This window comes from Ornithodoros turicata, chromosome 5 (genome assembly GCF_037126465.1).
Source record: "Ornithodoros turicata isolate Travis chromosome 5, ASM3712646v1, whole genome shotgun sequence".
NCBI lineage: Eukaryota > Metazoa > Arthropoda > Arachnida > Ixodida > Argasidae > Ornithodoros > Ornithodoros turicata.
In genome coordinates, this window is record NC_088205.1 from 1,879,277 (window position 1) to 1,907,208 (window position 27,932).

At 46.0% G+C, this 27,932-nt stretch overlaps 1 protein-coding gene across 1 annotated transcript in view; it reads left to right on the forward strand.

The window, feature by feature from the left end:
• The window catches only part of LOC135393791 (cell adhesion molecule Dscam1-like), a 384,001-nt gene that overhangs the window by 84,482 nt on the left and 271,587 nt on the right, over positions 1–27,932 (forward strand). The gene's annotated exons all lie outside the window — the stretch shown is intronic.

The following is a 27,932-nucleotide window of genomic DNA, read 5'->3' on the forward strand; positions in this document are numbered from 1 at the left end:
CGCGTGTAGCGTTAATGTTAGCAATCCATAATATATAATCAAATTAAATCAATTGTTTACGATCTATGGTATGACTCCTTCTATGCACATACACTCCACAAAAAAAAAAAAAGGCAAAGAAGAAGGAAAAGATGCAAAAAAAAAAACACAAAAATGTGGGCGTCATTACAGCTTCTGGTCCTCTAGATTGCATTTACTCCCAATTTCAGTTCCCTGACCCCGAAATATAGATCCCTCACTGCAAATTGTACCTAAACTTCAATCAATCAATTTTATTAGGTCAATATATCAAGTTACAACATCGAGAATCGCCTCGCATAAACGTGCACAAGCTTCGCATAAACTTTCTTACATTTACATCTCAAAGGGGGCTAATGGTTGTAACAATGCATCTAGCCCCCCCAAAGGACTTAAATTAACCCTCATTGTTTCTTAGAGTGTATGAAGCAGAAAAATTGGTCAATGTTGGAACGCACAAACGTTTATGTCGCGAAGGGACGGATGGGCAGAGACGCGATGCTGCCCAGGACTCCGAGAAACAAGAAACGGATATAAAGGAATTCGTTCGAGGAAAAATCCTCGTGAACATTCCTTTTGATGCTATAATTATTCCGACTCAATCTTTTTCTCGAGGCTTCAAGCGTTTTCATGGAGTCCTAAATTCTTGTACGAGAAAACGCATTCCGCGGTCTCAATGCGTTTTCTGGTCTGACCATTGCCCGGGTCTGCGGAGAGCCACGTTGTCATTAGCGTTCGCTCCGATTTTCTTTCTTTTCGAAGCACGCTCTTCCTGTTATGCAATTCAGAAGTCATGTCTGTCTTTTATTTGATTTTTCTCGCGTGAATCTCAAGCATAAAGGAAGAAAAAAGGGAAAGACATTAAAATGACTGAACCTCCTTGCAGCTACGTTATGGTGGCTAGGTTGAATAAGTATTGGAAGGTTGCGTAACGGTATTTAGAAAGCGCAGTAAGGAAAAATTATAGTGGCTTTATGTTCTGCCACAGTTCGCAGACCTGTACCTGACGTCTGCTAATAATAATGCTTTGTAGTCCTTTTTCTGGAAAAAGTATCGTACATTCATAATTGTGTTATACAGAATAACCTGCATAGTGCCAGAATGTAGGTTACCGATAGTTTCACACAAAACGCATTGTAGCCTTCACCCCCAATAAAAAAAAAACGGAATTATCGCCTCTTTCTAACAACACGCGTCTCGTGAGCTCTTACTTCTAATGGTAATGGCATGGGTTTAGTGTCCTTAATTACCGGATACACCGCGCGGGCGTTTCCAGCTGAGCACAGACTCATGATTAGCTCGCGAGACATTTCTAAAAGCGTGGAGCATTAAAGGGGCAATGAAATTAAAAAAAAAAACTTACTCTGAAAAGAGGGTCAATTAGCGCAATTCAAACAAAATTAGTTCACACAACTCTACCGTTTAGAAGAAAAACGCAATGAAAACAGAGCCATCTTTGGCGGCAACGAATGGGATACCCAGGAGGCAACGATTGGCGGCATCCAATGAGACAGCAGGAGAAGCGCGCGCATACCTATCGTAGACGAGTGGATTTGGAACGGGTCCGATCGTTGTGTTCCGTATATCCGCGGCATGATGCGCACCGCTGCATTTTTTCAATACCGATTCACTGAAGCCCACAAGAGCTCTCGTGAATTCTCCACTGACAAGATATATCTTCTTCACGTCCTTCGGACGCGCAACACGCACTATGGTTTTCACCGGGACTGCTCCATGGCGTGGCTCGCGCGTGCACGCTCAGCATGGACTAAAAACACTGATGCACGAGCCAAAACGACGGTCGCTGCTCAGCGCTGAAGCAAGAAAGAGTCCTGCATAATTTGGATTGTAGCTTCATGACGGAATCAAAGTTTCGAATTATGATAACAAGTACGAAATTAACATACGTGCAACGTAATTTGAAGTGAACGTGTTTTTAGCGTTTTACTGCCCCTTTAAGACAAGGGCACACTGTGCACGTCATTACATTAGACAACCTCGCAAGACGCCTATTGTGCTGAAGCACACTGTAGCGAGGCATGATAAGCTGGAAAGCAGAAGTAAGCAACCCGCGGAAAGCGCAAACGGAACCTTGAACATCCAGCGGCCATACCCATTTACCATCCATACCATTTCACTGCACTGCATCCTGTCAATGACTCCGATGCGGTCGTCCTATCGATAATCGTCAAGAAGTTGCAATGTCTTAGACGCGACCTGCTCTACAAACAAATAACTGAAGAACGCAAGCTAGCTGGTGTAAATGTGTCCGGGGTCGTTCGTCCGTCTTGTCCACTTCGTTCGTGTCCTTTCCACTCCTAGTCGACCCGTTACTCGACTCAGGCTCAGAGAGATGCTACCTTTGCCGTATAATTTTGCTTTGGGTTAAGATCAGATTCCACAATAAAGACAATTACAACTGGCCAGACGTGCCAGCGACCTGGACCGCAGCGTGGCGCGTGGAATGACCTAGATCGAGTATCCAGCTGCGGCAGCTGGCATGGACTAAGGTCGACTTCCAGGCACCTTTACTGAGTGCTGGTGGGGGATTCTAAACGTTAGATGCGTACAACTCGCCATGTCAAAAAAGAAGCAACATGACGCATTGATTTGGAGCGGACATTCAACAAAATTTTCGTCTACTTTGATAGTACTGGATTTTCCGGTGTTCAGTGTCCTTCTGAGAAACATGTTCCTTTACCACAGTCTTACACCGCATGAGACTTAATGTGGCTTTTACACCGGCTTTCAAACACCTCCTCGGTGTCGGCGCGTCCAGCTGCTGTTCCACGTGTGGTGTGCGCGGTGGCCTCCACCACGTCCTCCGGGTCTGCTGACAGTACGATCGCGAGCGCGCCCTCATGGAAACTGCTCTCCAACGCGTCGATCAACGCCAGTTCGACTTATAGCCAAAATTCTCGGGCCATGGTCGGACCCCTCACATCTGATGCAAGGCCTACGAGCTGTTGTTGAGTTCCTCTCCAGCACTGGACTAATGGACGAGCTCTAATAGGACACCCTTTCCATCATCATCACTTTCTCATCCCTTCCACAAGCGCAATGGGGCAGTGTAACCGCCATAACGGCGGGGAACGACCCACCACATCATCATCACATTTATGTGTGTGTGTGTGTGTGTGAGAGAGAGAGAGAGAAACGTTATCGCTATTGAGACTTTATCAGAAACATTATTCGGTGAATAATAAAATAACATTCAACAATTCGTATTACTGAAGGAAATAATTTACTCCTTAGACGGTGTAAACGAAGTGAACCTCTAGCTGTACGTTCGTCGACGAGGCCTCAAGCCAGGCAGGCACCAGGCTAACACGAGTCTAAGAACCGTAAAGGTTATCCGTGTACCGCAAAAATACTATAAATTGTTCCTCAAACATACGAAAACCGAATACGGCAAAGCAACCATGAATCGTGATTATGTCCCTGTCTTTAACCTATCACACTTTTCCCAACTTTGCGAACCCAGTGCTCCCTTCGGAGGAAAGAGACCCGCCCGGTGATAAAAGATATCCTCGTCTGCGATTTAACGTATTGTGTATTTTTTTACAGGCTAACCATTTGTTTATTATATCGACGTTGCCCTCCGGGGGTGTTAGTCAGCCTTCGCGTAGCCCCAATTAGCACCACAGCTGTAATCCAGCGTCTCTCGTCTGGAGGATCCCATCTTGAGCCATAGACTTAAGCCACCGAGACAAATTGACTGTTGAACGCGGTGACATTCTTTCCGGTTCTTTTACTTCTACCCCACCCGTCCTACCAACCACATTCGTCTACGTTACAGAAGGGTGACAAATGCTTAGCGAAAGATTGCCTCCACCACTGATGCGTTGAGTTCGCTATCGGTGAGTCAGCCCTTGTAATCGAGACGGGAGTCGATTAATGAGAGCTAAGGTGCCGAATGACCAGGCAGATTATGGAATAGAGAAGATCAGGCATGAGGAGACAGTGTCAGTGTAGGTACACGTTTTTATATATTTATTTATGATTTTATTAGTATATGGGTGGTGAAGAATACCGTGTTCAGTTGGGTTGGCCAACCGTGCTTAACATGCTAGGAAACGTGAGTGGAAAGTTAAAAACAGAAAGCATTGATTGTATCGTTTGGCGATTCTACTAAACGCGTTCAAATGTGGTAGCTTCATAGGGTCGTCCTCCCATCCTTCCCTTCAGGCACCCATATAGGGCTGTTGCAGCGAAGTTTGCGCAGTGCCATTTCTGGCAGGACCCAATATAGTAGGTAGTTTCATCAGCGGGTTCTGCATGGTATTTCAAGCGGTATGGCGCCAAGGAAAGCTACAAAACCTGTAGGAAACCCACAGAAAGAGCGGGGCATCTTGCCAAGTGCAAACAACTCGAGACCATGTACTTAAAAGTGCCGCGTCGTCTCCTACAAAAATCACATTGGGAGTACATTTACACGTAATGTGAGTGTGTGGCGACATGCTGCACGTGCCGCAGGGTAGGACTGCGGATAATTTCGACCACCTGGGGTTCTTTTGACGTGCGCCCAAAATCTCAAATACACGGTGCTGGAAGCAATGTTTACCTCCTTCAGATTGCTACCGTCCTCGGCCGGGATTGAACCCGATCAGAGATCAGGGGACCAAAGGTTCGATTCCTGGCGTCGTCTGCTAAACTACCGCACGTTGCCTATTTTCAGGCGCTGACGTCGCCGCTCCCCCGCGCCACCTATGCCCGCAGAAACAGTACGGAGGTCTATTCGTTTCGCTATAGCTTCGGTGTCATTTGTAATTTCTCATTCCACGTGCCGGCGTCTGGGTTTTTTTTTTTCCTGGGTTTTCCTCAGACGCTTTCAGACGTATGTCGGCACAGTTACCTCAGATGTCGGCCCGGGACGCACATTCCCCCAGGGCGTCAGTCGTGACGTTGCCCACCTCTGTGAGGCCGACAACGGCAAGCCCTCTCGCTATCACTACCACCATCCCCGTAATTTCATCTTCCTTCGTCTCTCTTCTTTCTCCATCACTGTTATCGAAGAACCTGCGCGGCTGTCGACTTTGGTGGACCCTATAACGATGTCGTTTTAAAATCGTAAACGCTCACTGCTCTATGATGCTCACTACCCCATCAGGTACGTTCTTCACTATTAGGAGAGTAGTGGCAGCCTTCGCAGAGTAAAGTTGGTCTCGGAAAGATAAAATTGGCTACGTAATGTGGAGTTGAAAAGTAAACCATAACAGAAATAGTGTAAAAGTAAAGTAGAAGTTTGGTTTACTCCGTATTTCATTTTCCTCCTGCGTATAGCGTACATCACACGCACCAGTGATCCTGGAAGCCGCGACGGACACATGACGGAGGTGGAAGAACGCGTGCTATGTTCACACGAAGGATTAGACTGGGAGCGCGGCATTGGAGACGTGTCTACTCCCCATTAGCGAGAAGGGCTCTTTCCTCGGTTCGGTTTTATCTCGTAGGTTCACGTGAAACGATGAGTCTTAACGCTCGTCAGTGCTATGCCCCTAAAGTGAATCTGCGCAATATTTTTTTTTTTGCGACATTCGGCACGTAAAATAGATACTAGAGTGAATGAGCAGCATTTTGTTATTAAGCAGTCTGTGATCACAGTGCCCAAAAACCTGTTTGCAGAACACCCATCTAAAACGGTATTCCCCTGAAATTGTGTTTTTTTTATAGAATATTCCATTTCAAATAGTAGCGCTTTTGTAGTATAGGTATTTAAAACGGTGCCATTTTACAAAACACTGATGTGTGCGTGAAGCTGTGCCTGTTTGGTAGGCTGTGTGAAGCCAAAAACGTAAAGCTACAGTCACAGTGTATATTTTCCCACATCGAAACACCGTCAAGTGGGCACTACTACCCACGCCATCTCATACGCCTGGTCAACCAACGGCGCCACACCTGCATTCAACAATACCCACTCCCATCCATAACCATCTGCACTTGCGCACAGCCTACTATTCATCCTGCGCATTCTTTCGCAAAACTCATCACTCCCACGGCTACCTTGCTCGCCACTGACACGCGGTTCACGTGAGCGTGCTTAATGTACAGTCGCAACACGTACGTGTTGCGCGCTTCCTTAATTACGATTTCCATGATTACGATTTCCATGCGCATCATTTGTATAAGAGCAGCACAGAGGAGCTGCGTGGACGCCTGGAACAGTTGTATGCGCACGTGCCTGCATTCAGTCATCCAACTCAGAATGTGCGCTGGGCTTCGTCGTATTCTGTGTGAGGACAAAAGCTCGCGTCACGCGTGCAGAATGCGACAGGAACTAATGTCTCGTGCGCGTCCCCGCCACCGAAGAGACCCAGTCTGCATGCGGGAAGAAAATCAGAGCGCGAGTTGTTTGTTTCAGTATCGGAGGGTAAGGGTTATTCGCGTTCGTTGCTGGGGATTTTGTTGGTAGCGAAGTTATGTCTGCTTATTATAGAACCTTCCGGATTCGAAAATTTACGAGCACGTGTGAAAACAACAGTGCTACTCTGTTTATATTTAGAAATAATGTGATATACACAGTGCTAACTTAGATTAAGAGTGGGTATAGTTTAAAAAAAAGTACAGCATGGTGCAATTTGTAGCATCTCTGACCGGAAATCGGAGGGCGTGGGTTCGAATACCACCGCTGGTGCGTTTTCTTCAACCGTCGTTATTCACTACGCAATTCTGTTACGCTACAAAAAGCGGGATACACACATTGATGTTACAAATAAGACTACAAACGACACTGCTGCTATGATTTTCCTGGGGTATAGGGAAGCGGTAGAAGGTGGAAACAGCAACAGCTTTATTTTGATGATGATGATTATGTGGTACTACGACTGTGTCGGAATATTAATGTATTTTGTCAATCCACGAACCGTACGAACTTTGTGCAGTCGACAAGGGAGAGAAATGATTGTACTGCCTTGGCTAACTTTATGGGCAACTGTCGAAGCGTCGCAGGAACTCCGTATCACTCACATGACATTACCCCTTTTGTCGTGGAATACTTATTAGTCTTATTATAATAATTATTAAAGAACTATTTTGGGCTATAGCAACTCTCCATTCCTTTTACCAACTTCGGAAATAATGTCCCTGTTCGTCTGATGAATCTCTGGTATGATTCGCATTCGGTTAGGATTAGGGTAGATTAATGGTTACATTTAGGGCCGTGAGCCTGTTATAGATTTAGAAACAGTAATTTAAAAGTTTCTGAACACTGCACTCTTGTCAAATGCACGTATCAAGGTAATAGTGAACCAAACCGAAGACAGATAGGACAACAACGGCAGACCAACGATGAGTACGGCATGGGGCGTTTCACCGCTGAGGAGCACTGCACTCCCCATTAGTGCCAGATAGAGGCATCGCATTTGAAATGCACTTACTGCAAATCCTTTAAGCTTGCGGACCTTCCGCGAATCGAGTAACGGGGATATATTTGCGACCGCAAAATCTCGCGGGTTCGTCAACATCCTTGAGCTCCTCCTGCTCTGTTTTAACATTTCCGCGTGCCCTTAAAGTTCGCGAATTTTCTGGATTTGCGAAATTCGCGAAAATTAAGGGCTCGCGAAATTAAGAGGGTTTTACTGTATTTCATTCATACTTGCGTTGGCGTCAAATTGCGACGCTGCATCACGACGATCGTAATACTCGAACTATAATAAACTTGTGTGTTTTGTTCGTTGTCTTTCTCTTTTTGCGGGACATTACTTAATAGGAACTTGATTTCTTCGCGCGAAGATGTGGTGAAGCTGAGCGTGCAGTTTTCTTGGCAAGCATCCAGCAAGTTATAGTTTATGAGAAACAGCCACTCCGTAGTTCTAGGACGTTACAGCACAAGGAACCGAACGCGCATGAACAACCCAACATGCGCATAGGTTCTTTACGAGCAACCTCGAACGCAAGCACGACGCAAGTGCCCCTAATACGAATGCAGCGAAGCCTGCAATGTTTACTAGATGGATGAGCGTGACAGGTGTCTGGAGGAATGTATTTTGCCGGCCCCTCCACTCATCGTAATTAAACGTCTGGTTCGTCCAGCCAAGAATGGATTCCAGCCATCGGTCACGGCAAGTTAGCCTACGCACTGCTGAGTGCCTTCTCCTTGCCTACTTGCTCACTGCTCGGTCCCTTCGTCTCGACTGCTATTAGGAAATGGCATCGTACGTGCAATTGGAAAGGTTTTCCCGGGTAGTCGGCCGTCTGCCTGCCGGACTGCCAGGGAACAAAACTGGCGGAAAAAGATGTAGCAGCACTTCCTCTATCTTGTCATTCCTGTTCCTGCAACTCAGTTGAAGATGTTCGCACAAGACAGAACAAAGGCAAAACGATAATGAAATGTAGGAAGAGCGAAAGGGGTAGGATACCCGCTACTATCTGTACCGGAAACAATTCTATCAACAAAAAGTTACTAGGGTCATGGAAGCATGGACGATGTGCGGGCGAGGTAGTTGAGCAGAATTTCTTTAAAATAATGGCCGTATCTTTGGGCATTGTGCTAAAGGCGTTCAAATCCGGTAGCTTTATAGGTCCATCATTGGCTGTACATTTTTGGTCACGTAGTTCTATAATGTGTCTTAGACTGTGGTTGGCCCTGTAAAGCAAAACGAAAAGCCAAGAAAGATAGATACGCAACATGTATTTCAACATTATTAACTGCTAAATTGACTCACGTACAGAGGTTTTTCGTCTCCGTCGCACGGGCAAGACGGTCGTTGTTCTACTCTTCTCCGACTCAAGTAATACCGATTCCAACTAATGATATGGTAGAGCTTTTACTAACTGCGTTCAACGAATTTCATCGCCAAATGAGGAGCATCGTGCCTCCCTGAGAACACACAGCAAACCGCGAGTGAGTCACAGTTCATCTCTGACAGATCGCTGAGAGGATTTCGAAGGTCCCATGGGCTCTCACGGTGGAAGCACATTGTGGGACTAGGAGCGAGGTTTATAGGTGGATTGCAGTCGATCGCAGACATCAGGTGGAGCAGCGGCTCGAGAACAAGACTAGCCATTTACCGGGCTCTGGTACGCTTGTACAACCTGTCTGCATTTTGTGGAACCCCGCCTTCACCAGAGCACAATTTTCAGTGCCGCCTGGCTCGTACTCATCGAACGTGCCTGGATCGGCCGGCAGACACCTGCCTGTAGAAGATCTAGAGGCTCTGCTGAATACGCTCCGATCCAGTGACCTCCGTTTATTGGCCCATTATCTACGACACCCGTTACACGTCAAGACGCATGCACAGCAGGGTGTGACGCTCCATTCAATAGCTTAAACCTTTCCGTGCCACTCCGCCTTGGATTCTTCCCCTTATCCACATCCTGCTTTCCGTCACCGGACTGAACAAAAAATGTGACACAGCATGAGCAATGATATTTTGACGATGAAGTGGGGAGGACAGCACGATTCGGTTCTTGATATTCGAGACCGACTCGAAGAGTAAGCTACAGTGTTAGTAACTATGTTTACATTCCTGTAGCTGTCTACCGGAGCTTTTGCTGCAAGGAACACCGCAACGCACTGAAATGGGTGTCAGGTGTCATGTAGGCATTCTTGGCAGCGAGGTGAGGGCTCAGTTCCAGCACGATGTCACTCCTTGCTCCATGATATAGTAGATCCGGCGCTCTCCGTGACACTTCGTGACCGGTTACCACGTCCATTTGCAGCAAGCTTTTATTCTGCGCGGCATCACTGAGACAGTGTCTTGGTCTTACAGTGTCAGACCCCTGGAAGACCTGAGATACGCAGTGCGGCTTGCAGCACGTAACCATGATGTGTGTCCCTTACCAGTAGGCGCGCGAAGCGTCGTGCAGCAAATCGGGCATCGACCGTTCAGCTTTCGCAAACTTCGGGGGGCCATGTCCGCCTCAGCGCATCATCTGTATGGGCTTCGTCTCTTCTGGAACTTTTTGACGACGACAGGCCTCGCAGGCGAATTGTAGCCGATTGATACATTCTAACCATAATCATATCACCACTCCTTCAGACGGCAGTGGTGCAGAGGTACAGAGGCCAGCCCTTATGGCAGGGCACAGTCCCACATCATCATCATCTCTGTGCACCTGTTTGTGTGCGTGTGCGCGCGCGCGAGCGTGTGTGTCGGGTGAGAGAGGGAGAGATAGACTAATCTCCTAGAGTAAGAAATCCAGCGACACGGCTAGGGAACACAGTTAGGGTGAAGCAGACGCCTCAGATTCATTGCCGCCAAATACTTCCATAGCAGATACTGTTCTTCCACTGATAGAATAACAGTGTCTTCGAAATATCGGCGTCTTCTGCTTCAAATATCTCGTATACATACCTCACCGAGAAAAACTAGTCATTTCATTGCAATATATTCGAGTTGTAAGAAACTTCCCCTTGCAAGCGAGGAACACGATACCAGGGAACAAATTTTCTTGCGAACACTGCCATCTTTTTTAGTGTCATGGCAAGTTCTTCCACTCTGACGCATCGAAGTCGACATTCTTCTGCCATGTGCGTGTTTCGGGTGTATAACAAAATATTCAGCCCATGCTTTCGTATGCACGTGCGTGTGCCAACAAAAACGAGTCGTTTGTCCGCTCTCAGTATAGCGCTGTTTGCGCACCTTGTTTGCCCAGTAGGCGTCACCTCCTATGCATATGTGGACATGCAGATTTTTTCTATATTCGTTAGACTTCCGATAAAAAATCTATGAAATCAGCATAGACACCGTTTCTTGCAGGTGGGTTCTACGGCCAGTAGTGTATTATCTCGAAGAAAATATGACTAGTTACCTAAAAGTCATTAATTAACACTTTAATTGGAAAAAAACTAAGACAGCAGAATGGGAGACAATCCTTGTTGGAACCTGAAAATCATGAAGCGAGCAAAGAAGTTAAAGGAACACTGAAGTGACCCCAAATATATTTTGTTCAGCAGCGAGTAAAATAACTAAGAAATAAAAGTACTAGTGTAAGTAACTAAACTAGAGTAGAGTAAACTAGTGGAGGAACTCGACTAAGTGACTAACTAGAGTAAGTGATCCTGCGAAAGAACGATGAGCCCAGGTGACCTACAGAGCGAGCGCGAGTCTTCTGTTGAGACAACTTGTAGGCCTTGCATCTGATGTGAGGTGTCCGACCATGGCCCGAGTTTAAGTCGAACTGGCGTTGATCCACGCGTTGCAGAGCAGTTTCCATGAGGGTGCGCTCGCGACCGTACTGTCCGCAGACCAGGAGGCCGTGATGGAGGTCACCGCGCGTACCACACATGGACCAGAGGCTGGATGCCCCGACACCGAGGTGGTGTATGAAAGCCGGTGTAAAAGCTACATTAAGTCGCGTGCGCTGTAAGCCTGTGGTAAAGGAACGTGGCATTCGGCTCCATGTCCTCCTTTTGGTGTCCGTTTTCAGACTCGAGTGAGCAAGACGTCACGGAAGCGTACTACACACGTGACGTAATCTACATCAGTACCCGGCGGCCGTCGCTGCACAGCAAAAGTCAAGTCACTTCGTACGCACAAAATTGTTCCGCGCCTCCTGATGGCGCAATGTGGAACCCACTAAGTCGAAAGTCGTGAACCAGTCGTCTATCAGTTACAATCTTTGTTCGAGAAAACATCTGCAGGCGGTATAGCTCATCTGCAAAAACGACATCCATGCAGCCCTCATAGATTTTTTATTTCATTGTTTTATTGAACGTTAATCTTATTTTAACGAGCACTGTACATAGACGCAGGATATTAACGCACCGTCGTATTAATTAGTTTGTTTCGAATAAAAAAAAAACGTTGGAGATGCAAGCGTAAACGCCATGGTAATAACTTGAAAGATATGTGACGAACAATGTTGCATTTTTGTTTCATTTGGCTCTTCTAGACACTATTGATTATCACTGCATCATGGTGATTTCGAGGATCCCTCATATCCCTTTATAATTGCTCACTCGAGTCCAATGTGAGGGGCGTGGGCTTCGTTGCGGGTAATTTATCAAAGAGGTTCAGTCACCGCTATTTCCCATGTGGATATGAGTACCTGTTCTGTTTCGTTCTCGGTGTGCCGTTCGCTGTTTCGATCACAGGATAAGATCGTTTGTGCAATATGTATAGCAGCGAGGTGCATGTCATGTACCGTGTGTCTCATTCTTTCTCTCTCTAAAATATTCCCAGGAAGATTAGCTCTTATAGGGACCAGTACCAACCTTTCCCTACTATACTATAGAAGGTCAAACACAGGTACACCACATCATAAGGAAAAGGAACTTATGTGATTTTAAAGGGACTACACATCCGGAAACGTGTGTATAAGACCGATACGGCAATCTTCATCACCGCTTCACAGTCAACGTGGCCACGTTTCGCTTCCAAAAATACCTTGCGTATTAAGTAAACGAGTTTTAAAGATTCGCACTCCCTCTGCATCTAAGGAAGCCCCAGCGATAGTAGCATCACCATGACGTAAGCGAGGCACACCAATGGGAGGGCAGCGCAGGCAATAGTATCCGAGCTCCTGTGCTCCGCGTTCTCACTGCAATATGCTAAGTGGAAAGTCCTCGGTACATACGCCGATGTTCGCTTACCAATGAGTTCTGACGCGACCATGTCGCGTGGAACACGTTGTTACGCTCCTGCCTGTACGAAAACAACCCGGAAGTGACATTCTACAAGCCGTTCACAGAATCTTCGCGGCCTGCAAACGCCGTCCCATCCAGTCGGCAAAGACCGGTCCCTCCCTGATTGGAGTTGTCTTCGCCAGAGGGCGCTCCTTATTGGCCTTGTCGGAGTGACGTTTTCTTCGATTTCCAGAGAGAGAATTCCTGCATACTCTCAACATCCGTCTTCTGCTCTTGCCATGCATTTCACTAAATTGCGCAGAAACCACTGCACTAATTCGTGTCCGATTTTCGGCGTTATTGGCGGTGATGAACGAGGAGTGACACCGCGCACTATGGTTCCGGAAACGACCCAAAAGGATGCCAGAGTCCCTTTAAGAGTGTCGTGTCTGTGTCAACAAACCTCTTTCTTGTTAGTGCGCTACTTGTGTTTTCTCATCTTTCTTGTGGTTTTAGCGTTTTTATGCTGCACCGTATAACCAAACAGGCCCAGTTCGACGTTTTACTTAAGTATAATCATTCGAGGCTTTACGTCGCGAGAAAACTGCGTTTTAATTAAGTACATTTCACGGCTGTTGCACAATTTTTGAAGGGAGGACCTCAATATCTCCGGTTGCGAAATTCCGAATCTCGAAATTCGCGGTTTCGAAACAAAGAAAATCCCCCATTGCTTCGCAGGGTGATATGTCGTGTTTTAAAATACAATATGGCTAATTATCCTCTAGGCTTCGGGAGTTTTCGATGTCTGTCGAAGTCGGTTTAGCGAATGAAAGCCACATTTTAGCGGACTTCAGGCTTAGCAGGGCGGACACGCAAGAACAACATGTTGGTTAGCTTATGATCAGGTTAGCCGAGGTTCGCTCTTGGCATTTTCCCGCGCGCGGCTGTGCATCTTAGGCAGCTCATTTCCAATCGGAAGACCCCGAGACCCCCCCCCCCCTTTTTTTTTCAGCTGTTTATTTCGCAGGATTTCGCAAGATATTTAACAGGATTTCGGTCACTTTATTTCGAGGTACACCCTTTCTGAAGGTTTGGGGGTGCACAAATGCCTCACCTAGCATGGCGGCGTCCTGTCACCTCCGCTGTTATATTCAGTTACGTAGTAGAATGGACTGTAGTTCTCTTACGTGTGGTCAATGTTTGGCTTGCGCTTAGACTTTCGTTAGGTTGTTAAGATTTAGCGTGCGGCAAGAAAGAATAGATCGTCAAAATGAGGTAACCGTGAACACGCCAAAATAACAATAGACAGCTTTAGCGCCGGGTACGCGTGCACATTTCACATGTGCCGAACGTGGCTTTGCGGACGCCGTTCGTACACGCCATTTCCTTGAGTGCGTTACAACCAAAGGACAACAGCAAAAGCTCTCTATTGTTGATGGTATCGTTTCCTTGAGCTTGAGGTGCTGGTAGGAACAGAAACAGAAAGCACAAGTAGACAGGACTACCGCCACCTCAAGCTCAAAGAAATGATACCATCAACATCGTTACACTTGCTTGCGTTTTAATGCTTTGTTCATCACTCCCTATTGTGTTTGGCATTGTCGAAATACGTCGTAAAAAAAAAAGAAAGAAAGAAGAAAGAGAAATCAGTGACGACTAAGAGGTAAAGGCGAGAGAAATACTCTCAATTTCCCTTTAATTGACGTAAATTACCTTCAATTACATTTCATTACCTCCGGTAACCTGTGGTTACCTTCAGTAACCTTTAATTTCATTTAATCTTTTCTTTTCTTTCCTTCTTTTCTTTTTCTTTTGTAATCATCTTTCTCTTAATTACATATATCTTGCATTCATTACCTTTAAACTCAACTTTCTTGCTTTAATTAGCTCTAATTACCTTCAATTATTGTTACCTCTTACTCTTAATTACCTTCGACTACTTCAATTTCAAATAATTTACCTCCATTTACATTTACCTTCTTATATCCCCTTTACATGTCTACTTATACCTCAGCCTCAGTGAGGCTTCACCATATCATACACGGACACACACACATACATACAGCTTTTTCCGTTTTGACACTCCTAATGCTAATGCATTAAAAAGCTGAATGGAAAACACTTTTCATAAACTATTTCGATTTCTTCATTTCGATTCACACATTTGAATGAATGTGCGTTAAAAGCGCCAGAATGTAGCACTTTCCGCTCCATAAGTCATTCAAGCAGAGTGTTAACAGTAGGTCTTCTTTATGTCTAATGCCCTTGATAGACACTTGAGAGGTTCGAAGAACATCGTACTAGAAGTGGTTGTAAATACTTAGCACGCGCGACGTGCTTCCATGTCCGTAGCATAAGCGAATTCTCACTTCTAAATACCTTCCTTTCCTGTCTTTCTCTTCTTTTATTTTTATTTTTTTCTGCCAATAAATCCCACCACCACCACTGCAGTACGCTTGGTGGTCTGTGGCAGACAGGATATGCTGTAGACGACACAAGATGACGAGAAATAAAATCACTCACGCATAAAATCAATCTCTTGTTGAAGAGTCTTAACATAGCGCAGAAATTGTCCCTATAAAAAAAAGTTACACCAGAGAAGGTGAGGAATAATCAAAACGTCAAGGCAAAGCTTTGTGCCGAACACTGACATGGACAACTCAAATTTCACTGTAGAGGGACGGAAATGAAAGCCGAGCTTATCGAGCATGCAACAAAAATGCTACAACATATTATTACCATACATGATTACTTTAAAGGTAGGTTTACGTTCAAAAGTAAAGGTAAAAAAAGGTAGTTATAATTCCGTGTGTTCCGTTCTGGAAATGGAAAGTGAATCGTTCTCAGGCTAGCCATCAATAGACTGCGTGATCAGGATCAAACTTCATTCTTTTCCGTTTTGTTCTTCTTTATTTCGATTTGCTTTGGGGCATGGAAATTAGTTCATATTCTATTTTACGGGCCTCGCTAGTGCCGCAAACGTCACCATTGTAACCGAGATGAAAAGCAGTCGGATGAAAGTTCCAATGTGATGGACAGAGTAGATAAAGGAAAGGAAACTGAAGGGGGGGGGGGGGGGTATATAAGTTTAATAAAGAGGAGGTGGCGTCCACGCAGGGAGAGGTCAGCCAGACCTATGTCGGCTTGCTACGCCCTGGTGGAGCAAAAAAAAAGGAAGAAAAAAAAAACGGCCGGTTTCTTTTGCAGTGGGGGCGAGTGCCCAGGGCCGCGGTTCTCAGTTCACAACGTAACACTCAGTTGGGTGTCCTGTAGGTATTGCAGGAGAGCCCTTGTAACGGCTCCCTGTTGTTGGCGTGCGACGGGGCCGAGAAGCACGGCCAGAGAGAGCGAGCCGTGTCCCAGGCGTTGGAGGCGATTGGCGAGGACAGCGCGGGCTGCAGAGTACTCCGAGCAGATTAGTAGGAGGTGCTCAACGTCTGCTACTGCGCCACAGGTAGCGCAGCTGGCTGAGCGACGCTTTCCGACCCTGCACAGGTATTGCGGTGTATATGCGACGTTGAGCCGGAGCCGATGCAGCAGCGTTTCTTCTGCGCGGACGAGCTGCTGGTATGGAGCGAATTGCATTGTCGGGTCAATGGACTGGATATACGCATTGGAGCGTACAGCGTCTTCGACAGAGCGACGCATTTCGGAGGCACACCACTCGCGGATCTTTATAAGGCAGGCGGACGATGTGAGCGGCATACTAGCTGGCGGGCCGACGTCTTGGTGGGCACGCCTCGCGGCGGCGTCCGCTCGGGAGTTCCCACTGAGGCCTATGTGGCTGGGAACCCACTGTAGCTGGGAAACTGAAGGGTTCACTATGGTGAGCTAGAATGACGGCGGTAGGCTGACGGTATTGGTAGAAATCCGATATGCAATATGAGCAGGGGACAGCATGCTTTCTCCCAAGTGTAAATTAGTTCGAATGACTTCACCAACACTTTGTCGTTGTTCTCATGTTTGATACCCCTTAGTTTGCATCCAAATATAGACAAACGCACGGAGCTATTGGTTTTCTGTAATGCTTTATTTGTTTTGTTTTTTGCTTTTTGGAGTTGCAGAATTGGGCGGGTGCCGAATTCAATTTCTCCGTATTTTTTTTAAAGTTTACTTATCAACTTATCTGTAATGTTTCGTCAAGAGTCCAGAGATACCCATATTGTGGATGAAGGTATCTGGAACGCTACTACGGCCGTCGAGTCAGTAATCGTAAAATGACGATTATCTCCTTCGCGTCCGCGCCTTCTGTGTCGGAATGGAGGAGCCCGTCTGACAACGTTGTACTGTATAGCATTGCTTACGACATTGATAAATGCCTGCGGCAACATCAGGCGGGGCAGCAAAGAATTTAAACTGATTGCAGCGTAATTATACGACCTTCTACAACATCCCAAACGTATACCATCGCAGGAATAAAAAAAAAAAAAAGAGGGAGAACTCCACCAGCTCTTTTTCTGTTTTTTTTTTCATTCATTTACCAGTCTATCAGGAGCAAATACGTCAAATCAATCAACAAGTAATCAAATACGTCATTTTCTTACAAACTAAACTAACAAACAAACGTCCAAGGAGTGACAAACTACAACTCTTTCCCTATCGGGAAGAGAAAAGAAATCAAACGCGAATCGTTAACTTTAATTTCCGTCAAAGGTGTACCGTGAAGCGGTTGAGGCAGAATCTCACAAAACGAGTTCATTCAATAGTGTAAGCCCTCGGGACTCTAACGTGATAATTTTCGTTCCAATCACGCTCATAGTTTCATAGACAATCTAAATTGAAAACTGTGGGAAACACTGTGCCGAAGTAGACACCAACTTCGCTTTGCCCGTCACGTGCGGCGGCGAAACTACATGGTATATGCATAACTCTGCGCCAAACGAGACCACAGGCGTGGCATCCAGTGTATTGCTCCATAGACGAAAGCGTGCACGGCGAACGCAATGCATCCTGGACAGGTCCTGGTCGCACCCCACAGCAAACATAAACGCACACGTGACCTTAAAGATGGCCGCGCCCGTGATAGGCGGCCAAACCGTTTCGAAATAACGCGTTTGTTGTTTCTGTGCGATGCTTTTGGACGTCTTTCGACCATGGTAATATTTATCAGATAATCTCGCAGTAAAACGTTCAGGTTTGCACATAAGGCCTCCAAGTGTTCACGATTTCCAAAGATGTGATGACGACCGCGTGTTAAGACACACTGAGCCGATGCGCTGTACTTAAACTAATGAGAAATGGCTGTCATATCGCGGAAGAGGCACCGCATGGTTCCCACTGGCAAAATACGTCCTTCTCTTGGCTTTCTGCCGACGGGAAGATGTTGGCAAGCGGTAAGACGACACGTAAACAAAGTCACATGACCTCAAAATGACGTTTTCTATGACGTGTGACCAGGACAAGGTAGCGGTTTCGCAAAAGGCGCCCGCTTGAGGGTGTCACCCCTGTTATACCCCTGTGAACGAGACGACGTGTGCGACGCGCCGCGTGAAGACCAAAATCACACCGAGAAAATGCTGGATATATGAGCCCCAGTGTTGTCCGCTAAAATGATGGTTGTTTCAAACCAGGTGTCGCCTCGACCGATTTTATCTCAATTTTAAGCATTTTTAGAGTGACATGTCACGTGTTCACGATGTTACGGTCTATTTATGAGCAACAATCTCTTAAATGACACCAAATAAGTGAGCTGCTGGCTCGCCGCTTTGCGGTACCACTAAAAGCTTCCAGAGTTTGGCGACATAAGCTATATAGTGCATCTTTTCATAATCCTACCAAACGAATACGAGCAAAAGGTTATAGCGTTTTTTTTTTTTAAATAGTTCTAGCGCGCACTCTTGCACATCTGGCTTTTCCTATCCCCCCCCCCCCCTCGTACCATCGAGGGGATCGATTACTGTTTTTGCATAGTGGCGCTTAGTGCGTGACACGAAGTCTCCATCAAAACGCCCACCATTACAATGCGATAGATCCATGTATAAGATTGTCTCACGATGTTAAGCTTGCGCTTCGCTGGGCGATATTGATTTCCAGCTGACTGGTTGTACCATAGCAATAAACGTGCATAGATAAAACAGTTACTGGCGGCATATAATTGTAGCGGTGCAGAAGAGCGAACATGTACGGAGCACAGGCATACGGAATGTGACACGAGTACGCGCGCTTCGGCTAGCCCGTTGCGGTAGTTATGCCATTACTTAACAAGATGTTTGGCTTCCAATATGGTAGAGGTGATCCGCGTCCCCTGCAGACTTCATAGGAAACGGTGGCAACATTTGCCTTAGAGCGTTTGCGGAAACTCCGCTGCAAATATCCATGGAACACACGCACTGCAGAAATTTGAACCCGGGTCGTCTCCCAGACTGACGCGAGATCAGTTATCCTGACCACGATCTACTGCTGTAGGTAGAGGTTTGGACATACGCGAAGCTCCTGCGGACCGGGGTAATAGTTCTGGCGCTCACCGCTGGGCTATGGTATTTGGACTTAGTTATTTGACTTTTCCTGCCAAAATAAATAGATCCTCCCCGTCCCCACACGTAATTTGCCCAAACCGCAAAAACGTAAAGTAGGCCATAAGCAATGTTTACAGCGAAGAAGAGTGCAGTGCGTGCAGACCAAGTGGTGGTGGTGCTAGTGAAAGAGCACACCGTTGCGGGCTTCACAGGGCGGGCAGCATCGCCACTAACGCTCTGATGGAAGGTGCGTCCAGGGCCGACTTCGAGAGGAACTGTGCCGACATATGTCTGAGAGCGTCTAAGGAAAACCCAGGAAAAATCCAAGACCGCCCAGGCGGCACCGGAATTCGAACCCCGGTACCTCCCAGCCCCGATGTGACATGGCCAGCACACTAACCGCTCAGCTACGCGAGCTGGTGCATGCAGCACGCTATACAGCAGGCGACTGACACAATGATAATGTATACACGTAATTTCGTCTTCCCAATAATGCAACGTAGCTCATCTCACTACCGTAAGTAGCCCGTGACCCGGCGCTCCCAAGGCGACTGCTGCATGTCCAGGTCCCTACCTGTAGTACTAGATTCTTATCCAGACCATTCAACGCAATACACGGGTGTCTAGTTACATATTCCGTGTGCTGGTTAATTTGACCGAACAGTAAAATAGGAAGGCCATTATAGGAAGGCATATAAAGGTATAGAAACTCATGCGAGTGGGTGAAGAAGTATTAACGGAAGAATCTCAGGACGAAAGCCGCCGAGATTCAAACAAAGAGCAGTCTGTGTTCGAAATATCGACCGCAATCGTCCAGATACCCTACCCTTAACATATCCCAGACAACTTTGTTATTTTGCTTTGTTGGCAGTTTTGCAAAGTTTTCTTGCTCAAAATCACTTTAGCTTCACATCCTATTTTTGTTTCATTGCTCAGTCTACCCTCCTGCCAGCCGCTTGTACTATTATCCATCCTTTTTCAAACTGGATGCTGTTTATTACTTAGATACCACAACGTAGACATAACTACATTAAGACAATCGCTCACGTAAAAACCTAGGGAAACCAGTAAACAACATGCATCCCTTTGTACTCGTCGGTGGAGATCAAGACGACAGGTTTGAATAAGATGTGAAAAATTGCTTGCGCGATTGCTTCGAAGCGAGTAATAATAATAGTATTAAGAAAGAGAGGTCTTTGGTTGTTGAATCAATCTAATAACGTGTCCGCCTAGTGTCTCAAAGTTTCGGGATGGAACACGACCGAGAACGCCAGCATATCGGTGGCATGGCAGTTAAAACTCTCAGATGGGGAAAGTTGATCCACCGGTTGACCGTCGTGGTGTTGCTTATGATCACAGTTATCGTGCAACGTAAAATCACGAAGTATCCAATTTATTTGTTCTCTATTGCAATCAAGTATTTCAATTTGATTCCATTAGGGTAAGAGCAATACTAATTGTTTTATACTCAAACGGCAGCGAAGACATGCGAAATGCCTTTGGGGCTTTCCGAGTTCCAGGCCTGTTTCTTATCGGGAATCAATTCAGACGGTTCCTTTTGTACCATAGCAGATATTTTCTCAGACCGTACAATAGAAAGGGAAATGGATGGACGAACGACTTCGCAAACTTAAACTTTGCTTCGAAAAAAAAAAAATGTATTGATCTAGTCAATATGTACTCCAGGTTTTCTACGTGTGTCTGAACAGCGGCGTTCCTCAATAATCCATAAATTACCGTATCGCTGACAAAAATGCTGCGATATCGTTCATTAATGTCTCGAAATATAGAATGCACACGTTCATTGAAGGCAAAGCGAATCCATCACACTCTAAACGGTTCGAAAAGATAATTATGGCTTGCTGAGCGGCACGAAGCACTGTTGGCGTTTGTATTGATTTGATCATCACCGATACGTCGTTGAAGAGCGTGTCATGATCTTGGGATTGATAAAAGACGGGTCGCATGAAAACTTTTCGAAGAGTCGCTTTGGATGTCATCAGCTCCAAGCCGAGACGGGGAGGTGATGCGGGTCTGAATCGCCGCACGCGGCGAATCGCGGCCGTGCTGTCAAGGGGTTTCCCCTGTCCTTCCCGGCAGACTTTCCGGATGAATGTCTGCACAGTTCCCCATGAAGTCGGCCCCGGACGCGTACTAATCCCCCTGTCCTCTCTGCATCTTTATACGTCAGTATAAACCGCTCATAGCCACAGTTGCTTCGAGGCGCTAACACGGATTTAAAAAGAAAATTTTGGATATTGTGCTATGGGGGGAGGTCCACGTGAAATACGAATTCTGCGAAGTTTGTATATTATTATCGGCGTCAGTGCATTTTCTCCTAATGCGATGAAAGGTATATCATAGAAACGATGGAATGACACGATACGTGTTTCGCTTTATATAGACAACCCTGTAGTCAACGAATGCGTTTTTGTCTTAGCTCCGACTTAGAAATGACTGAAGGAAGCCACGCAATATTTATTCATTTATTTTTGTCAATACCTCAGATACTTACAAAGGGGCATTACAGGACACGTCATTACTTTTTCTATGATTTTTTTTTTCACCTGGTTGATGTACGAACAGCAGGTATCCAGTAGTGAAGGGCACAATGACAGATATATCCAAACGTCCACAAAATACTGTTGCAGAATGCTTTACTTACTTGGTCATTATTTAGCGAACAAGTTGTTCATGGCAGCGCAAGCAGCCATCATTAGTGCATCATTAACGAAAAGTTGGCCTGCTTTTATTTTCATGATTCGAGGTACAGATTGCAAGTATAAAGCCATCTCGTGGAGCATCCAACACAATCCGGAAAAGATTAGCAGCATTCGACACCATTCAGTGATTGATTTTTTTTTTACTAACGAAGAGGTTACACCGCAGGGGAATCTCCACCTTCACACGCGACAGCCAAAGGGTGGGTAGCATTGTTTGGCAATGGTAGGGAGCAGGCGGAAGATGGCCGATGACCCACGAGCAGGTAGTCCAGCTTTAAGTCACCACTGGCGAAATTTGTCTGATACTGGCAGACTTTATTATGGCTAAGAGGCCTTATATGATACGAATAACACGTTCTTCGGGCTGCTGAGTGATAGTACAAGTGGGTTGTAAAACCCATCCTGCCGGCTCTTTGCTTGGCTAACTTCTCCTTTCTCTGTTTAGAATAAATATATCGCTATAATATTGCTCCTTGATTGCCTTCCTCATGCACTTACACTGATAAGGGGAGGGGGATATATGTTTATTAAGAAAAAATCGAAATAACGGCATATTGCAGTCAAGTACTCATTCGATCGAGCTAGAGTATTAAAAAAAAAAAAAGAAGAAGAAGAAACGTCGCGGTAAATTGATCTGCTTCTGCTCCATGGCGACCCTCCAGCACAAACATTACATAGAATCAACAATACCCCATCCGAGTGAGTGAGTGAGTGAATGAAAAAGAAGAAAAAAAAATCCGACGTGCCGATACGTATCCTCCCGATACTTTTTCATGTTCTCTCATTTGAAGAACCAGCTAGCTGGACACCGATTTTACCATGGCGATGAGCCAGATGAAGTCGTTTAACGTTATTTGCAGGACTGAGACAAAGCCTTTAGAGAATTTTATGTTAACACGGAGTGTATTGTAATAGAAAAGCGTGTTCCTGCTCTTACACTTAGAGCTTCTGTCGTTCAACACTGGCGTGCTAGGTTGGTGAAACATTGGAGTGAGCAAAGGATGTAAGTGACGTCTGTCCGCCTGCAGGGGATATGCCGGGCAACCGCTCGACGCTTTTTCTTTTCTTTTTCTTTTTTTTTTGCGTGTGAACTACGCCCGCGTTAAATGCAAAACGGCAAAAATAGGAATATTTCAGATAATAGGCCTCCTTGCGAGACGTTCTCCACTGAGAACTCCAATGTTTTTTTTTTGTTTTTTTTTTATCTCTTTATCGACTCTAAGTTTCATTGGATTTTTCGCAGACGTTGTCGTCCTGTTCAAAGAAAACTAAAAATTGAGCGAAATCTCACCCCACGCATTTTGAATGGCCTATTTAACTTAAAAGCCGCTAATTGTTCTTTTGTCTGCTTCACGTTCACATCATCACACAAAGGTGGCGCTGCCTGCAAGAATTACATAGCGTGCCTGAATACTAGCTCCCTCTGTGTAGGGAGCTAGGGGGCTGTGCAGACGGAGCTAGTATTGAGGCACCCTAGACTTACACATGCCCACGTCATGCATTAACCTTCATCTTACGCGTGTTGCGCCACTTGTGTGCGGTGATATGAAACATAACCAGACACCATAGTAACTGACAGTGCGCTGGCCTCACGCTAGTGAAACCGAAATCTCCATTTTATTTTTTGCTTTCAACTTCAATTCAATTTCCCAAAAAAAATGAAGGCTGCTGAGCGAGAGAGGCCGCTCAAAATGCTTGTGGTAATATTTTGCTCTTTTTTTTTTCCTTTTTTCACAGGACTATAAGATTTGCAAAAAAAAAAAAGACACTAAAACTTTAGACAACCGGCTATAAAGACTGCAATGTTGCATGTTTGCGACGTAATCGAAATTGCTAAATTCACCCTGTAGTCTACTCCGTTCGATCTCATTCGACGTCTGCCATGGTATCGTTCTTCTTCTTCCTCACATAGCGCGCGTCTGTCTTACCCTGCGGCACGGAGACTGAAAAAAAAAGTCTTCTCCCTCCATACAGCTAAGTCAGAAAAGAAAGCCCTTGGCTATCCATGGGTGAAAAAGCTGTGGGCGTCGTGGGGTGGAGCCAAGACCCCTTCACTCCTGCTTTGGCACTTAATGAAACAAGCCTGGCGCCGCTGGCCTACATTGATTGCGGTGGGCGCCAGACTCCTGGCTCCACATCTCTTCTCTGACTGATCGCTGGTGTTCCTGCTTTTGGTGAGTGGAGATATGCTCGATTCGGTTGGCGGATCGTCGACGAGAACGCCGAGAAAGCGGAAGCGGAAAGCTATGGAGAAACAAGGGTGCGGAACACACGGCGGAAAGACAGGAATCCACGTCGGTATAATGTTAAGTCAAAACTGTTCTTTCTGATCTGCGTCTTTAGTGGTTTGCACGTGAGGATCGTTCCAGGTCGATAAGCCCTATATGGTGTGTCTATTACAGAAGGCTAAATCGTGTTTACGCTGCATATGCGTTTACGTTCTGCGCGGAAGTTCGGCGTGAAGCGTACATGCCTAGTAATAACTAAAGTGCACAAATTTCCCCTTGCTGAATGAAAGCACGGTCCGTTACCTTGGTATTTCGTACCTCGTTAACAAGAAAAGGATTCACCCGTAGTGTCGTTCGTTCTGGAAAAACGAAAAAACGTCGCTCCCTAAGAACCAATTAAAATTGATTACATTGGCCTGATGGTATGCCCTAGGCAAAAAAAAAAAATGTCTATTAGGAAAAGCAATGAGAGGCAAAACGGTAGACAGAAGAGTAAATAGACTGAAAGATTCAAGGCATGCGAAACGTACACAGACAGCAAAGCTGAACATCGTTACCGCATTTCAATCGAAAGGAAAGATTCGAAGTTATAAAGTTACAAACAGGAGTAGCGATATCGAAAAGGTGCAGCCAGGCGAGACGAAAATCAGCCACAGTATGGCCTAGACCCCTAGAACTGTACTACAAAATCGCAGATATTGACCATATAGGCCAAAGTGAATTTTCCCATCGCATTGCAACTTGTGTTTGTCGTTGCAGTTTCTGAATCTGTTTCTCGATTTCAATACCACTTATTTCGAGTAATGTGCAGTATTCGCGTCAACGGGTGAGAAAGTAATCGGGAGACGCGGAGATGGTAGGGGGGGGGGGGGGGGGTAACGTTGGGTAGACGAGCGGTAGTACGCACGTGTCGTTAGTATCTGGATGTGTTGTGAAGATAAGCCCCCCCCCCCCCGCTCCCATTATATTTCAGCCATATACATTCCCCACGCGCGTATAGTACGAAAATTCAGCGACGCAAATGCCTCGAATAGCGGAGCTTTAGTGAGGGCTGAATTGTGCGCTTCTCGCTAAACTCGCACAACACAATACGCGCTCCTTTGAATGGAGTTCTCGAGAACGGAATACAAACGCGATTTGAAACTTTTCCAATCTATTAATGCGCTGTCGTCTGCACGGGTATGGATGCAGGTCAAAGTATTTTCAAGTGTCTACGTTCGTCTGCAGACCACCTGATCCTGGCAGCTGTATTGATTAGGAGGATTTGCTTTCACTGGGAACTAACTTCACTCTCGGCTAGCCATAACCGCGATACACAAACACGATGCGTATGACGCTCTATGAAAGTACCAGTATGAAAGTGTCTTTTCGAATTATACGGGATATTGAGGGTTCATTTTTAAGGAAATCACCGAAGGGACTCCTAAGTACAGGGTGTTACACTATAAAAGTGTACACTTGCCGGCAAGCCATGCTCGGCAGTTATTGGGTGGGTTATTGGGTGGGACAATCAAAATGGCTGCGTTGAAAAAGGCTGTTGGAACACTGCTCTCCAGACGGCGTCGTGACGTACAACACTGAAGTGCAAGGCATCGCAGTGATCTTTTTTGCAATTAACGACTTTAGTGTTGTGCTTCCTGGCTAGCAGCGTCTCAGCTGCTCTTCGCCCCTACATCATCATTACTTATTTGTTGTGGTTGCTCTTCGCAATTTTGAATACGGAGGGGAGATATATTTATAAGAAGGGGGCAAAAGCGGCAGGGTCAGCCAAACCGTGTGTCTGCTTGCGATTCCGCAACAATATAAGTAGAAAATAAAGTAACCAAAGCTAACTTAAAAAGGAACTAGAAAGCAAATAATAAACTAACAAAAGGCGAGAGAGAGAGAGAGATCAAAGGGGGAAAAAAGAAAGAAAATTGAAGAAAAATATGTATACGGGATTACGTACATGCGTGTCTCATTATGCTTTTGTGCTACAATGTCCTGTCACCTTGAAATTGATTGACTTTTAGAGGGCAACGCGCTGTAGATTATAAAATGATATTTTTTTTTCCCAGTTTGCATTCAGATGATGATAAGGGTAGGATCAAAAATATGTAGATGTGAGCCCGCTAACCGCGGGACAAGCTACTCCACATCTAGCAGGGGAAAAATAACTTATAAAAAGACGACAACTGTACTATGCTCTTAATGAAGGTGATGAGTGAGCGCTGTGCACCCTGACGATGAATCACAGGTCATTCGTATACAGCACTTTCACGACGTCAGAGGGTCGGCTATGAAGACGGTCCAGGGATCTCCGAAGTTGCAAACGGGCACTGTGAAACCGAGCGCATCCGGGAAGAATGTGTTCAACATCTTCACGCACACCACATGTTGAACTTGTGGGGTAGCCGTGCGGTATTGTAGTCCACTCAGCCAAGTGTCAGTTTGGTGTTTCCGAACTCGATTTCCTTGGACATCGCGTAACACCTCAAGGCATTCGACCCCTGGACACGAAGGTGGACATTATCCGCAAATTTCCTCAGCCCGCTACGAAGCGAAAGCTCCGTGAGTTTCTCGCACTGATCAACTTCTACAGGCGATTCATTCCGCACTGTGCATCTATCGTTCACAGTTTGGAAGTTCTGCTCTCCTCTTCTGCACCGTGTACTGCTCTCCACTGGTCCCCTTTAGCTTCCGAAGCCTTCGCAGACATCAAGGACGCCTTGGCTTACACTTCGCTCCTCGTGCTCCCCGTTCCTGACGCCCCCACGTGCTTGACGGTGGACGCATCCGCCCCCTGCAGTGTCAGCTCATTTCCTTCTTTTCTCGAAAACTAAAGAAAATGCCGAGTCACGTGCAATCCTCCTTTACTCGTCGTCGTCACTACAAACTCAACGACGAATATCGAGCACCTATCTTGAACAGAAAGGCGCTGGCCAATGGGACATTGAGTCGAAGTCTGTCAAAGAAAGTTCCGGGCGACCGCGGAGGGATTCGGTAAGAAAGGTTCGTGTCAATTCTGTGCTGCAGCAACGTCGGTTATATGGTGAGCTCGACCTCTGGCTCCGAACTCCCTCCGATTTACCCTCTGGGTTATACAAAACACAGTAGTTACGGAAGAGAATAAGCAAAAAAAAAAATCAATAGGTTGTGTACTATGAATGAATGCGGCCCCAAAAGTCGTATACTACACTCTACGTTCGAAGATGACATCTCGGCGAGAAAAGAGGAGTGGTAGAACCAGGCGAAAGACAGGCGTTTCCGCATGCCTGCTTCCGTGGCGCGCCATGTGAGTTTGAGGTTGAATGTGATATGTCCTGTCTGTTGCTTTTGCGCATCTTCGTAGTGCGGAATGCAACTCACACAGAGGCATATTGCAAAGTGATGCTCGTCGTTGATAGCTTCAAGGTCACGCTGAACACTGGCAGGTGGTGGGTTCGAATCCTATACCACCTTCCATGCTGTCTGAGGACTTCCCTGTATTTTCCGACAAACTTTCCGGACGTGCGTCGGTACAGTTCCCTCTGAAGTCGACCCAGGAGGCACGCTACCCCTCTGTCTCTCATCCCTTCATGCTGCCCTCTCTCCATCTGTCCACGACGTCTCCAGTCGCTCATAGCCCGAGTTGCTTCGCGGTGAAAACATAGCATCAACAAAACTAGCAAGACGAGATGCAATTCACTTCCTAGGTTAGTTAGTAGTCGTCGAAGACGCGCAGCCTTATACTCAAACTGATTACACTATTTATACTCTTTATATTTATTGCAACTCAAACTCAACGCCGCCTTATACTTCAGAGCCATTTCGATCTTTCCCCGTTCCCTCCAGCAGTTTTTGATAACAGTATTTATATTTTTCCTTTTCACTTTATATAAGATGATTGATGCCCTCCTGAGGACAACAAAAGATGTGCCAAATAAAACGAAGAAAAACTCACATGCCAAAATAATACATCGTTCTTACCTTTCTCTGATGTCACTTCAATAGCGGCTTCTGCCGTAAAAACAGCCGCGGG